This window comes from Periplaneta americana, chromosome 5 (assembly GCF_040183065.1).
Source record: "Periplaneta americana isolate PAMFEO1 chromosome 5, P.americana_PAMFEO1_priV1, whole genome shotgun sequence".
Classification (NCBI taxonomy): domain Eukaryota; kingdom Metazoa; phylum Arthropoda; class Insecta; order Blattodea; family Blattidae; genus Periplaneta; species Periplaneta americana.
The window spans coordinates 166,265,267-166,280,824 of NC_091121.1; the positions used below are offsets into that span (position 1 = coordinate 166,265,267).

Genomic DNA, 15,558 nt, shown 5'->3' on the forward strand with positions numbered 1-15,558 from the left:
CTCGTATTGATGTGCATTAAGTTATTATTATTATTATTATTATTATTATTATTATTATTATTAACATACAATGAATGATATTTTACAGCAACAAAATTATAAATAAAGAATTTGTAAGTATTTTAAAACTGGTTATACAAGTTGAACAGTAAGTAATGTCGCTAATTTCAGGGAATTAATCTTTCAGAGATTTAAAACAAAAAGTTTCATACAATTTTGCTCGTTTTTTTGTTTTCTTTTCAAAATAAAAATTGTTTTATATGAACCATTACAAGAGTTCGCGGGAAAAACGATGAATGTCACAGTTTTGTTAAGGTTGATGTCATTATCTAATTCAATGGATCACTACGAAATTTAATGTTGTTCTTATGAAAAATAGTAAAAAGGAGAATTATCTCCACGAATACATTAATCCTTTCCTTAATTTTCTATAGAAACAGCACTACATCTTGCAGTTATAGACTCAATCAGTTCATTATCTAATCCTTAACAGAAATGTGACATTCATAGTTTTTCCCGCGAACTCTTCATTTCATAGCACGCTTTTGGAAAACCATTGATTTCATTCCCAATATGCTCAGTCAATTTAAGAGAGCAGAATATTATGATAGTAGCCTACATGACAGAAAGAATTTTAGTTTTGTCCTTTAAATGTGCAGAAATTTTATTCGAACAAATGTAACACTGTAAAATTCCTATGCTGAACGAAGAGCTGCATTAAATTGTTCGGGTCATATTTCTGCACATTTAAAATTATTTCAATAATTTCTTACCATAATACACTGGTCTTAAACTGACCGAGCAATTTTGAAATTAAATATATAGCTTTCCCAAAACACGCTACGAAATATTTCATATAAAACAAATTGTATGTCGAAAAAAAGCAAAAAAGACAAAATTATATTAAACTTTTGAGTGAAATATCTCAAAGAATAACTATCTAAAATTAATGACTAGAGCAGTGCAAAGGGAGCAGTTGTTCGACACACCGGCAACAGGGCAAGGGTTGTAAATTCACCTTTTTTACCTGCAGAGGACTGACTCTGCGGTACACAGGATAGCAGCAAGCAGTAGGTACAGCGTAGTAAAGCAAACGTCAGTACTGAAGGAACATAAGAACTGTTCGGTTCTAGTTTTACGATGTCTAAGGCGGCACAAATTCATTCGGCAAAGTTTAAGAGACTTAATTCCGAATATGGTGATATTTTTGTTAATTGATTCAAGCATAAAGCAATTGGAATGCATTGAATCGAATTATGGGTTTATTCCTGATTGTATAACAGCTTTAGAAAAGTCTGGTACAAAACTGGTTGATCAGATTTCCCTACTGCGAAATATCTGGAAGTAAGTGACTCAAGTAGACGATAAAATTGGTAAAATAATATCTGCGAAAATAACAAATAAGTTGAAAAAAATGGTGGATATTATAAATTCTGAAAGATTAGTGACAGTGTTTCTGGAGATAAGGATTCCTTTGAAGAACCAACAGAAGTTGAAAAAAATGTTTTACAGGATTTTACGTATGCCCCAGTTGTCTCAACAGACGTAGAAAGAAGCTTCTCCACGTATAAAGCCATGCTATCAGATAGACGACAATCGTTTTCTGTTAATAACGTACAAATGTCACTTGTTATGCATTGTAACAATATTTGCAAGAAATCTGATAACGTATCACATGTGCATTAATAAATCACACTCATTGTAAAGAAAAGGAAAAACAAAAAACAATTTTTCAAGTGCTTTTGCGAATAGAATAACATGAACCCGTTACAAATAAACAGTGATTTTGTTTGCGTTCTGTATGAAATCATACATGTATACAGTATATTATTTGTTTAGGATGAAATGGTTAATTAGTTTTGTAATTTTGAAATCTTACTAAAGTATCTGTAGAAAATTAATTGTAGAAACGTTAGGGAACTGTGTCATTTCTATTGTGTCGTCTGTACGTCAACACATCGTGTGCATGACCGTCGCTTGTACACAGGGAACACGCTGAGTAACGTCGGAACCCTTGCTATGATGCCATTCTGTCTGTCATGTGCTCCGTCTGCACCGCTCTATTAATGACATTACTCTGTATAGTTTACATGACACATGATCGTCAACCAGACAACATAGAATACATATAATTAATACAGGTTTTTGAGCACAAATTGATTTGAAACGAAGGAAAATAAGACATTTTCCACCAGAAATCGAAATCAGGTCCAACAGATTAACAGTCGGGTACCGCAACTATTTGTTAAAGCGGAGGAAATTGTCACACGTCGCAAAATATAAAATATTATTGAATGGGTATATTTGAAAACTAAAGTTCAGTTTACCATTGAATGTATAGTATACGTGTTAAATAATGCCCAATTACGCAACATGGACCGCTGGTTAGGGAGTACTTTACAGTAGTGATATGCTTTTTGATCTAGGAACAAATGCAAATATTAATTACAGCAATACCCTGACGTAAATAATTAAAAAAATCGGAAAAATGATTATTAAAATTGGTGGTTGATATGTGTATGAAATAGGAATTTATAAACTGTTGTTCATACACGTCATTTGTTAATTACGTTATATAGGCCTACAACCAATCATGGATATAAATATTGAAATAAATGTTTCCAGTAAATGACTAAAAATATTTTACTGATATTCAGCGCTCCCGTGACAGAGAGTGGACGTAATTGCATCTACCTGCATTTACGTAATTTATTTCTTGCGTCGATTGTTTAATAAAACGACACTAAAGTTCAATGTAATTAAATATAATTTACTGTGCATAATCACACAAAAGAGGATTAAAGAAACAAGAGCTTTTAGTCAAAAATATGTACTTATGTCATGTTTGCGTACGACAACGAATGAACTGAGACACACAATACATGAACTAATTCATCAGTTTATCACTCCAAAATGATCTGTTTTCCTATATTCCTTAATGTACAGGGACATCATTTTATTTTTACTTCAATTTTTATTGTACCTGCGTTTCTAAATGTACTTGACTCCCACCCCTTTCAGCTAATGTCCTTGTTAACGTCAGTCACATAAACTTACGGCCGCTGTTGCTAGCAGTAAAGTAAACAGTACAAAGTACAGTGTGTTTCAGAAATATGTTGCATTTTCTATAGAAGAAAGAGCTTATATTATTGAAGTTTATTTTCACACAGGTATGGTGTGTAGCATAACTGAATTTATCTGTGTGGACTGAGCACAAGTGAAGATTAGAGTTACCGAAAGTATGGTACCCTATAATATGGTACGGTACTTAACAACACTATTTAAACAAGAGTTTTGTTTTACTATTTGTAGATATGAAGGACAATGATGGAAACTGGAATTACAATGTAACCGAATGTGAACAACAATTTTTCTCTTTTTTTTTTTCTTCACAGTTTCCTGATTATATCATTACGGAATATTTTCGTAGAAATGTCATTAATCTGGTAGATAAATTTAGAGCAACAGAGTGTACAGAAAGGAAGAAAAGTGTAAGATGGCCAACAAAGGTGACAGAAGATGCTGTAGAATATGCTAGAGAAAGGATGCAGCGAGGTCCTAATAAGTCGGTCAAGAAGTTAGCTGTAGAAATTGGGGTTTCTTACGGAAGTGTTCACAAAATTCTCAGGAATAAATTAGGTTAGTAATATGCTGAATAAAGTAGACATTACATACTGCATATAACCGCCTGAAGACTTAAGTTTGTGAAAAAAATTGTTACTACCCTACTGTTTTTTCGATAAAATCTGTAATGACAAAACTGAAAATCGTAATACTATATTTCCTGGTAACATAAATGGATACACTACTTTTCTCTCCTCCTATAGATAGTAAAATGATTTGTTTACATATTGCACTAGCAACTCCAAACTCCTGTAATGGAAGGGGGATAACAGTGTTTCCGAGTATAGCCAGGTTAATGTTAAAAATGTTAGTAAAAATAAAGTGATGTCCCTGAATAAAGAAATGCTTATCTACAGAACAATAATTTTCACAATTATAAGTACTCTGACATATTGCAATGAACCTACAGGCCTTAGGTTTGAGATGATTGAGATGAGATGAGATTTATTAAAAATGTATAAATATTTGTATTTCCTCATTAGTCATAATTAGATAGTGGATGCGGGATGACTTAAGGAAAAGTGGAGTTGTTTCGTATCGGAGTATATGGCACGTGCCGCGCCGTTCGTCTTTTGTGTACCTGGCGAGTACAGCAGCGTACATAACGAAGAAACCCCGGTCCACAGTGCAACGGGGTTGTGCAGTTGTGTTATCCTGCTCAAATATTTAGTACGAGTTGAATAGTGTAGTGCTGATCCATTCATAATGTCGAAGTCAAAACGTTAAATTCGCTAAAAGATACGAAATGCAATTAAGAAGTATGAGAGTGACATTTTATGTATTAACGAAGACATTATCGTGTGTAATGTATGTAAAATTGAAATAAAAACCAGAATAACTCAGACTATAGAGAAACATTGCAACAGTACATAGCACAGGAAATGCGTTAAAATGAAATCTGAGGAATCATCATCATCATCATCATCATCATCATTTAGTTGTGCGGGTCTAAACGACACGTGCAACATGATGCTCAATGCAAATATTCCTCTAAAGAAATTGAGTGATCCCCATTTTAGAGTTTTTCTTCAGAAATTCTCTCGATACAAAAACTGTTTAAGCGATAGGCGATGGGAGATTGTGGAACATTCACCATACTCAACCGATGGGACTCCATGTGATTACGATCTTTTCGCCAAAGTGAAAGAACCACTGTGAGGGATCCGGTACAATACCAGAGATGACTTATCCGTATTATAGGGCGGTCAATACGGAACATCAACAAAGATGGACGCGCTGACAGTGTACGACGCCTTCCAAACATTTGGCAGAAGGTGATAAATAAGGGAGGCGACTATACTGAAGGTACGTAAATGTTGTACCTCTGTGAATAAAGCCATGTCAGAAATATCGAACTGTTGCCATTACTTTTTATCCAACCTTTTGTACAGGGACATCATTTTATTTTTACTTCAATTTTTATTGTACCTGAGTTTTTGAATGTACTTCACTCCCATCCCTTCTACTAAGGAAGTTCCAACTCCACACAGAACAAGACCGCAGACAGTAAGCAGTACTGAGTTACTGGGTATAGTACGTTCCAGAAATATGTTCTCTTTTCCAGTGACGAAAGAGCTTTCAATATTGAATCATATTTTCGCACAGGTACTGTCCGTTTGCCTACGTCGCATCCCGATTTCCCCCACCTGCTTTTGCTCGCCCCTCTGTAAAAGCTGGGCTGTCTTAGCTCTTTTCTGAAAACATTAATTTCTCTTAGAAATTGGACGTTTACGTAATATTATATAGCTGTTTAATTTAACTTAAATAAAAGGGCCTCGTTAAGTAATTAACTGTCACGTGATTTCCTCCCTTTCTACAATCCTGCGGCATAACCACTTGGACGGACAGTAGATAGCATGTCTGAGTAATTTCATATTTTCGGGTCGGGCAGAAGTGAAGATTGAATTCACAGTACGTAGAGTAGGTACAGAATTATTTCAACATGAGTTACTAGTACCAAGGACGAAACTGGCAATTGGAATTAGATGCAATAGTCTATAGTGCGATAATATGCACAAAAGAACTGAAGCCTGTATCGAAATGAACGGCCACCATTTTCAAAATTGTGTTTAAATATTCATATTATGATTATTTTTCAATTTTACTTCTTTCTCTATATTGTACGCTAATGTGCTGTAGACAGTATAATATACACTGCATAATGAATACGTTCGCATGGATAACTCACTTCGTGAGTAAAAACACTTATTCTTAATACAGTACTGTACTTTGATTAAAGAAAAACCCAATGAAAATTATCAAACTCAAAATCGCGATATTTCGTAGTTTACGTAAATGGATGCACTACTTTTCTTCCTTCCTATACCTAGTAGAGTGATTTGTGTTTTACGCCAGTATCATCGAACTCCAGTCTTGGAGGGGGGGAGCAAGCGGTGTTTCCGGTTCTCTAAAGTATAGACAGATTAATATTAAAAATGTTAGTAAAAATAAAATGATATCCCTGTATTTTTGTGAAATTTAGTATGAAGCTAGATTAGTTGTAATTGTGATAATTAATGATAACGATAGTAATAATAATAACTGTTGTTTTACTATTTTATTATTAGTAGTATTATTATGTTTCTTTGAAGATTCAAACTGTGCATAGTTACAGCACGAATGACCGTACGGGCTCGTGCGAAGGATCTTCTGTACATGAGTTTGTATAATTGTGTATCAATAAATGCACTTCATTCATTTATTCATTCATTCATGCATTCGGTTATTGTCAATGCAATTGTTAATAGCGAGATTGTATTAGGCGATAAGCTCAGAAAATTCGCTATGAGATTACGTGATATTCGCTTTAAAATTGGAGTTAAACTAAAAAAAAAACTGCAACCTCGCAATCAGTCCAAGCGAGAATCGAACTTACGTTCGAACACAGATATTGATCAGCTGTCAAACTTGTCTATCGCCTGAGGTACGCCAGTTGCCGGTTCTGATATCTAATGCATGATTATTAATTTTAGAGACGAAACGAATATTCCTAAGCATCTAGTTATTAGTTGATTTTACAGAGCGGTGCCTTGTCACATTCGAAAGCAGAACTTACTCGTACAAATTCCAGTGAGACGCTTCCTCCAGAGGAGAGCCTATACACGATACAGCAGTGGAAATACTTCAACTTAAGACCGAAATTCGAATTAGACGTCCCGAATGCAAGATAGATATGTTCAGCAATTCCCACTTGCTCGGTGTTACTGAACTTTCTCAGACGAGCGACTAGGTGCCCACGGGTATATGGTAGCGAAATTTCTGTTACAAAGCATTATTTATGTATTTCACCTACTTAGGCTAAATGATCTTAATTTATTCATAATTCACGTCACGTGGATGACTACAGTAGACGTTTCCAGCTCAAGGTGGATCGTGATAGAATCCAGGCAAGTGCCGGGACAGTTCAATGTTCACAATAAAGCAGTTCAGTGGCGTGCAAACGTGTCACTCATCTCTCCATTTCGTTAGTTAGGCTCAGAATCATCGTGCAAACAGCCGTGGCGAAAATGTGATCGTTCGCCGAGCCACTGTGTAAACTGCAACATGCATAACACCTATGGAGGGAGGCGGAGACCCGAAGGGGAACTGAAGCAACTGTCTGACTTATTAACGGATTTTCATTTTTCTTATGTCAAGCACTTAAATATAATTTTATACAGTACAAGGCTACAAATTATCTATCCTTATACTGCTTTTCTGAGGCTTGAAACTACTGCAATGGAGTTTTCCCTAAGATAGGTTAGTAGCCTTATCGTTAGGTAGTCCAGTAGTGAGGATAACTTACAAAGAGGGCTATATACATTAAATAAAATATTATCAGATTTTGGGATGGAGATTTTAGCACAAAAATCAAAAGTAATGGCATTTTTGGGACAAGACCCAACTAGAAGTAAGATAATACACAATAACCAATGCATAGAACAAGTACAAAATTTCAATTATCTGGGTTGTGAAATATCTTACCAAAATGAAAAAGATGTGAAGAAGAAAATGATCAAATTTACACAAATTTTAGGAATAACAAATAATACATTAAAAGCTAAATTAGTACAAAAATCCACAAGAATACAGTAAAAATATATAATACTCTAGCATTACCCTCCCTTTCATACGGAAGTGAAATTTGGACATTAAGGAAAAGAGATATGAGCAGAATCAGCAGACGATCAGCAGGATATACTCTTTTAGATCGAGAAAGGAATGAAGAAATATTGGACTAATTAGAAGTAGAATCGGTAGAAGAAAAAACAAACAGATACAAACTAAATTGCCTACACCATGTAAAACGAAAGGATAATTAAAAAATCCCCAAAATGATGATGCAATATCAACCCAGAGGACATCAACGGTTAGGAAGACCATTTAGAAGACTGCTAGATGGGGCCGAAACAGGTCTGCACAGGCCTAATTTGTGACGGATGATGATGACGATGATGATGATGATGATGATGATGATGACAAGGCTACAAACTAATGTTTAGTACGTGTAACGAAGAAAGAAATTAATAAGAAAATATAGGACACATTATCACAACCCAAAATTAACTGTCTTCAGAATGTCTCTGCGACAGAGTTTCAAAATCTGGAATTATGTCACTTACTGCCAGTCGTAATTGATCACGAAGGTATTTGTCTGTCAGTCGTGAACTAAATTTGGTTTTTACTATTTTCATTGTTGAAATAACTTTTCACGAACGTAAGTTGTAGTGAACATGGCTTCAACACAGCAAGCGTAAGAACGAAGCTTCGGATATTTATTTTTTGACAAAGATTTGAAAAGTTCAACATTTATCAAGTCCTAACATCTAGCTTTCATTTAACATTACATTGTAAATCTTTGAGTTTAAATTGAAGATCTAACCGCATTATTCGTACATCAGCTGAAAAAGAATCGACGAACAGAGATAATAATAATAATAATAATAATAATAATAATAATAATAATAATAATAATAATAATAGTAACACTTAACCTTTTAATGTTTCATGAGTGCCATGTAATATAATGCCGTTTTATATTATACAACCGTTTCCTCGTAATACTTGTGAACAAATCATACATTTAATATTCTCATCATATTGGCAGCAAAAAAATGCGTCCTCCCATCCTACTTGAAACTTTCGTTTTTGTAGAGGTACATGGTTTCGAGAGAGACACTGCAACGATACGCTACTCGCAGGTCAGAGACAAATACAAATGGAACGGAGTTTGACTCCAGTGAGTAAGAGGGTGGGGGGTTGGGGGAGGTAGGAAGCAAGAGAAATGCATAGCTATATTAATCAGTAGTTAATCTCTTAAGAAATAATTTATATAATTTTGTCCTAAATGAAGTTATTGTCCAACAACCCCTTACATCACTCGGAAGTGAGTTCCAATTTCTAGCAACTGAAACTGTATAGAATGAAGAATACGAGTATAAAGATGTCTTATGGTAAGGTATAATGAGTAAATTGTTATGATGAGACCTGGTACTTAGCTGATGATATGCGGATAAATTTTGAAAACGAGAAGCCAAGAAGATTGGGATATCGGTGCGCATAATTTGAAATAAGAGAATGCAGAGCTCGTCGATCGCTTAGCCTTAACCAAGACAGAGTTTGGAAAGACGGGGAAACATGATCATACTTACGAATATTACAAATATAACTGACGCACGCATTATGCACACGTTGTAGCCTGCTGCTCAAATTTACATTTAGGTTACTTAATATAATATCGCAGTAGTCGAAATGTGGCATCACGAGTGTTTGTACAAGGATTAATTTTAGTTTTTTTTTTTTTTTTTTTTTTCAGGAAGAAAGTGCTTCAGTTGCTTTAATGATTGAAATGGGGAAATGGTAGCAAAATTGGGAGTGTCTTGATTTTGCAAAAGAAAGTCATTAGAATTCTATGTCAATCAAACTATCTTGAACATTGTCGACCTTTTTTCAAACAATCACAGATATTAACTGTCATAAATTTATATATATATATATATATATATATATATATATACACGACCTAGTCCTTTACATTCGACAAAATATAAACAATTACTCATTAATAGCCAATATACATGAACATGAAATTAGAAATAGTGAACAAATTAATATCCCATACTGTTGATTACATAAAACTAGTACAAATTTTTATGTTATGGGGATGAAATTATATAATAAGCTTCCCAGACAATATTATAAGTTACCAACCAATAGTTTCAAAGCTAGATTTTATAATTGGCTTTTAATTAATCTTTTCTACTCTGTAGATGAGTTTCTTAACATAAATTCATACGAAATTGTTTTTAATAAATAAAGTTATATGCATTTAGTCACAATTATTACATTAAGAGTGAAGTGTTTTCATTAATTTTCGAGTTTCAAAATGTTTTGTGTTATCATCCTAATTAAACTTTACTCTTTTCAATTATATGTGGAATTTCAAATTCATGTTTTTTTCCCCTCCCTTCTGTATTGTGACGAAGCCTATCACTGTATGTTTAATGGCTTAAGGGAAGGCATAGGTGAAATTGCTAAATCTTACAGTTTTCTTTTTTTTTTTTCTCAAAGACCAAGGACACCAGAATAAAATTATGTGACACGTTTCCTTATTAAGATGAAATAAATGGCAGGAATTTTTTTCAACGTGATTTTCTTTAATTGTCGACGTGTGGAACCATTTATATATTAATTAATTAAATTGATTAAAATTACAATATCTCCAAAACCATCAAAGCTAGGTAAAAGATATTTTGCACAATGTAACTGACATATAAAAGTAGCATGTGATAAAAATTTCAGCTCAATAGATTGAAAACTGTAAGATTTAGTACTTTCACCTATGCCTTCCCTAAATGTACATCGCAGAATTCAAGATCACCAGTAGTTCAGGAGACACTGAGGAAGACGTGACATCACGTCGAAACGGGCCGTCTGTCGAAGGTATATAGCTTTTTTAAAGTTTTAACACTTTTTAACGTGTGCCCAAGTGATTTTATGTTTTTAACAAACAAAGTGTTAACGTGAACTTTAATCAATGACTTAATAAATTGAATTATATTGAATTGAATTGAATTGAATTGAATTGAATTGAAGTGAATTGAATTGAATTGAATTGAAATGAATAATCGAAAATATTTTTTTAGAAGTGTGATTCACTTGTTCATGCCATCCTAGGTGACAATCCACATAAATGCCAAGGTTCTTCACAGTCGAGCTGTATGGAATAGTAATAGTGTTTACAATTGAAGGGTTCAGAACCATAGTGGGCCAAGCGCCATTTACTAAAACCGTAGAAAACAAGGGTTAAAATGAAGTTATCACCATAATTCAATGGAAAAATATATCAAGTAATATAAAGTATACACAAACTAAATGAGATGTAAAATCTTCATTAAACTATGGTATTCACTTAACTTTAACCCTTGCTTTCTCCGTTTTTAATAAATGGCGCTTGCCCCACTATGGCTCTGAAACCTTCAATTATCGGTGGCAAATTTTTTTGTCACACTTCGATCTTTGATGATCTATTAAGACAGCCTGCGATTTACTGCATTTAAATTAAGTCCGTACGTTTTCGAACATAAGTATATTGAATTCAAGTAATCATTAACTTTAATTATAGGGTAATTTTGGTATAAATTACGAATTTATATGAAAAATACTTATAGAAAATTTGATTCACTTTTATAAATGTGATGTTTATGTTCGAATATTTCGAAAAACATTAATTCACTGGTCAACAATGATTTTGTTAAAGTACAATTTCTGCTGATTCTTATGTAATGTCATCTGCTGATTCCAAAAATGAAGTCAGAATTTTTCTACCATCCACCACTTTTTTTGTACTCGTAATTTTAGAAAAACTGATTTATTTTTATTGCTATATACAGTCCTTAAAACGCTAATGGAAAGGAAATATTTCAAATATTACATTTTATTGCTTTAACAATTGACCTATAACTTTATATCACTGTTGCCTGTGAAGTCAGAATTCATAAAAATGAGTTTTATTCCTCATTAGACTGTGAGAGTATTAGTTCTCAGTTGAGTTAGAACTTCTTACAATCATGAAACAAGTTTCATAACCAGTGTTTTCTTTGCCTACTTTTAAGTATGGTGCAAGTATCTTATAAAGTGAAACATACCTCGAAATACTGTGTAAATCACAAACAATTTTCATTACGTTTGTGTTTAATTAATTTTCAAAGCACATAGGTGAATTTTACTACACAAGTTAAAAGAGCTTACGAGTGTTCTTTTGGTTGCAAAATAATGAGAACAGGAACTGGGCCCTTGAAATCTGTTGTGCTCCATGTAATTCTATTAGCCTAACTAGTTGGCCATAAGGATCCCGTCAAATGCCTTTTCCAATTCCAATGATATACCGGGCACCTGAGGATCATTCAACAGACTTACTTTCTAGGGAACCAAAGATCAGAAGTTTACAGAGAACTTGTCAGTAAGCTGATTCAGAATCATAACGTGATGGGGTATGATATATTTGTCAAAATAACTTCATGGATTCTCATATATTTTTTCTTTCCTCAAAAACCTTTGGGTAGTGAACGATGAATATGGGCAGTGTTTTCATCAGGATTTTTCTGAAATGGAAAGGCGCTACCAGAAAAAATGGAGCCTAAATATTCTGTTAAACTATTGCTGGACACTGAAAAGAGATGTTTCTCAAGCGAAGCATAGCCTAAAATCTATTTCACACACATTCTAGGTAAATAAATACGATTTTAGGTAAAATGTTACAAGGTATCAATACAAGAAAGCCTGAAGTACATTTCACATAATTACTCAAAAACTATGAGTGATAAAAAATTTTGAAAACAGATCTGAAATTAGAACGAAAAATGGTACAAGAATCACCTAATCTTTATGTTTTAACAAAAAAGATGTTTAATTATGCAAATCTAATCTTTTAGGTAAGGCTCCTGTAAAGCAGATTTGAATAATTTCAAGGGAAAAATTGTTCCGGGGCCGGGTATCGATCCCGGGACCTCTGGTTGAACGTACCAGCGCTCTGCCAACTGAGCTACCCGGGAACTCCACCCGACACCGTCTCAACTTTTCCCTTTATATCCACACAACTCGCGTGGGCTGACGAAACGCCAGAGACCCACATCGAGTGCACACAAACTCTGTGTGACTTGAAAATTTTTACCTTGAAATTATTCAAATCTGCTTTACAGGAAGCCTTACCTGAAAGATTAGATTTGCATAATATATACGTCACTGTGTACGTTAACAGAAAACCACAATTTCAAGTCACACAGAGTTTGTGTGCACTCGATGTGGGTCTCTGGCGTTTCGTCAGCCCACGCGAGTTGTGTGGATATAAAGGGAAAAGTTGAGACGGTGTCGGGTGGAGTTCCCGGGTAGCTCAGTTGGCAGAGCGCTGGTACGTTCAACCAGAGGTCCCGGGATTGATACCCGGCCCCGGAACAATTTTTCCATTGAAATTATTCAAGTTGTTTAATTTTGTTGATCAGTGTTTTTTGTAAGTTATGAATAAATTAATTTCATAGTGAAAGGAAAAGTAAAATGTAGTGGTCCCGGGATTGATACCCGGCCCCGGAACAATTTTTCCCTTGAAATTATTCAAGATGTTTAATTTTGTTGATCAGTTTTTTTTCGTAAGTTATGAATAAATTAATTTCATAGTGAAAGGAAAAGTAAAATGTAGAGGTCCCGGGATTGATACCCGGCCCCGGAACAATTTTTCCCTTAAAATTATTCAAGATGTTTAATTTTGTTGATCAGTTTTTTTTGTAAGTTATGAATAAATTAATTTCATAGTGAAAGGAAAAGTAAAATGTAGAGGTCCCGGGATTGATACCCGGCCCCGGAACAATTTTTCCCTTGAAATTATTCAAGATATTTAATTTTGTTGATCAGTTTTTTTTGTAAGTTATGAATAAATTAATTTCATAGTGAAAGGAAAAGTAAAATGTAGACAGGACTATGCAAGTTGTAAAGGTACGTACGTACTAGTTCTGATACAGTGTCTTTCTAACAATGTCTCTCTTGTCAGTAACACAATGATATTTTTTCTGCGTACATATCCCTCCGCTCAACAGATGGCAGGCGACAGGCGACAGAACAGCATGACAATGGAACGCCACTGCATTGAGCGAGGAGTCGTGCAGACTTTTGACGCGTTAGACGGAGAGAGCAATCACGTTCCAGGAGTCACGGAGCTGGCCGGCTTTCCCTCTTGCAAGCGACATCTTCCTCCCACATCGGCTCTCGGTTTCAATGACCCAGAAACTGGGTGCTCGTTCAACTCCGCGTTACGGCATTCCACGTAACCAGATTACGAGCGATTCACACTTCAGCTTCGATCACACAAAGATCAAGGTCGGCTTCAGGATAACCTAATCCTATGTCTGATTCGGCCATTTGCAAGGACTTCGCTTTTCTTGGAATGGAGCCGAGACATAAGCATTTGGGCATCCATTGGTTCGACGGCTAGCTTGGATGGCATTAGTGAATACGTTGCTGACAGGTGGCCCATCCTGCCTCAGCCTGAGAAAGCCACATTTTATTCTCATACAAGTACTTAAAGAATGCAAGAGCCCGGAGCCCCAAGCCCTTAAAACTTACATCATCATCATCATCATCATCATCATCATCATCATCATCATCATCATCGCAGGATCGTACTTCCCTAAAGACTTCACCCCAGTCTATTTTAACTTTTGCAGATGATAAAATGAAAAGAGGAGGGAGTGGAGACTCATGGCCTAATGAAAGAGATCGACGGAAATACCTCGAGAAAAATACTCTTATAATGCGTAACTGTCAGGATAACAGAGAGGGTTTGGAATTGAACGGGTTACATCAGCTGCTTGTCTATGCGGATGACGTGAATATGTTAGGAGAAAATCCACGAACGATTAGGGAAAACGGGAATTTTACTTGAAGCAAGTAAAGAGATAGGTTTGGAAGTAAATCCCGAAAAGATAAAATATATGATTATGTCTCGTGACGAGAATATTGCACGAAATGGAAATATAAAAATTGGAAATTTATCTTTTGAAGAGGTGGAGAAGTTCAAATATCTGGAAGCAACAGTAAAAAATATAAATGATACTCGGGAGGAAATTAAACACAGAATAAATATGGGAAATGCCTGTTATTATTCGGTTGAGAAAATTTTATCATCCAGTCTGCTGTCAAAAAATGTGAAAGTTAGAATTTATAAAACAGTTATATTACCGGAATGATCGGGACGAAATTGAAATACAAACTGCTGAGCCATTTATACCCGAACCCACGCTTTCAGAAGTCGAAATTGCGATAGAAAATCTGAAAAAGTACAAGTCTCCAGGTATCGATCAAATTCCAGCAGAATTAATACAAGAGGGTGGAAGTGCATTATATAGCGAAATTTATAAACTTGTACTTGCTATTTGGGAAAAGGAAATTGTACCAGAACAATGGAAGGAGTCCATAATTGTACCTATTTTTAAAAAGGGGGACAAAACCAACTGTGGTAACTTTCGAGGAATATCACTTTTGTTGACGTCGTACAAAATTTTGTCCAATATTCTTTTGAGTAGATGAAATTATTGGGGATCATCAGTGCGGTTTTCGGCGTAATAGATCGACTATTGATCAGATTTTTTGTATTCGGCAGATAATGGAGAAAAAATGGGAGTATAAGGGTAAAGTACATCAGTTATTCATAGATTTCAAAAAGGCTTATGACTCGGTTAAGAGGGAAGTATTATATGATATTCTTATTGAATATGGTATTCCCAAGAAACTAGTTCGATTAATTAAAATGTGTCTCAGTGAAACATACAGCAGAGTCCGTATAGGTCAGTTTCTATCTGATGCTTTTCCAATTCACTGCGGGCTAAAGCAGGGAGATGCACTATCACCTTTACTTTTTAACTTCGCTTTAGAATATGCCATTAGGAAAGTTCAGGATAACAGGCA

At 34.8% G+C, this 15,558-nt stretch overlaps 1 protein-coding gene across 2 annotated transcripts in view; it reads right to left on the minus strand.

The window, feature by feature from the left end:
- Positions 1-15,558, minus strand: part of LOC138700266 (Ig-like and fibronectin type-III domain-containing protein 1) — a 1,344,471-nt gene that overhangs the window by 1,321,336 nt on the left and 7,577 nt on the right. The gene's annotated exons all lie outside the window — the stretch shown is intronic.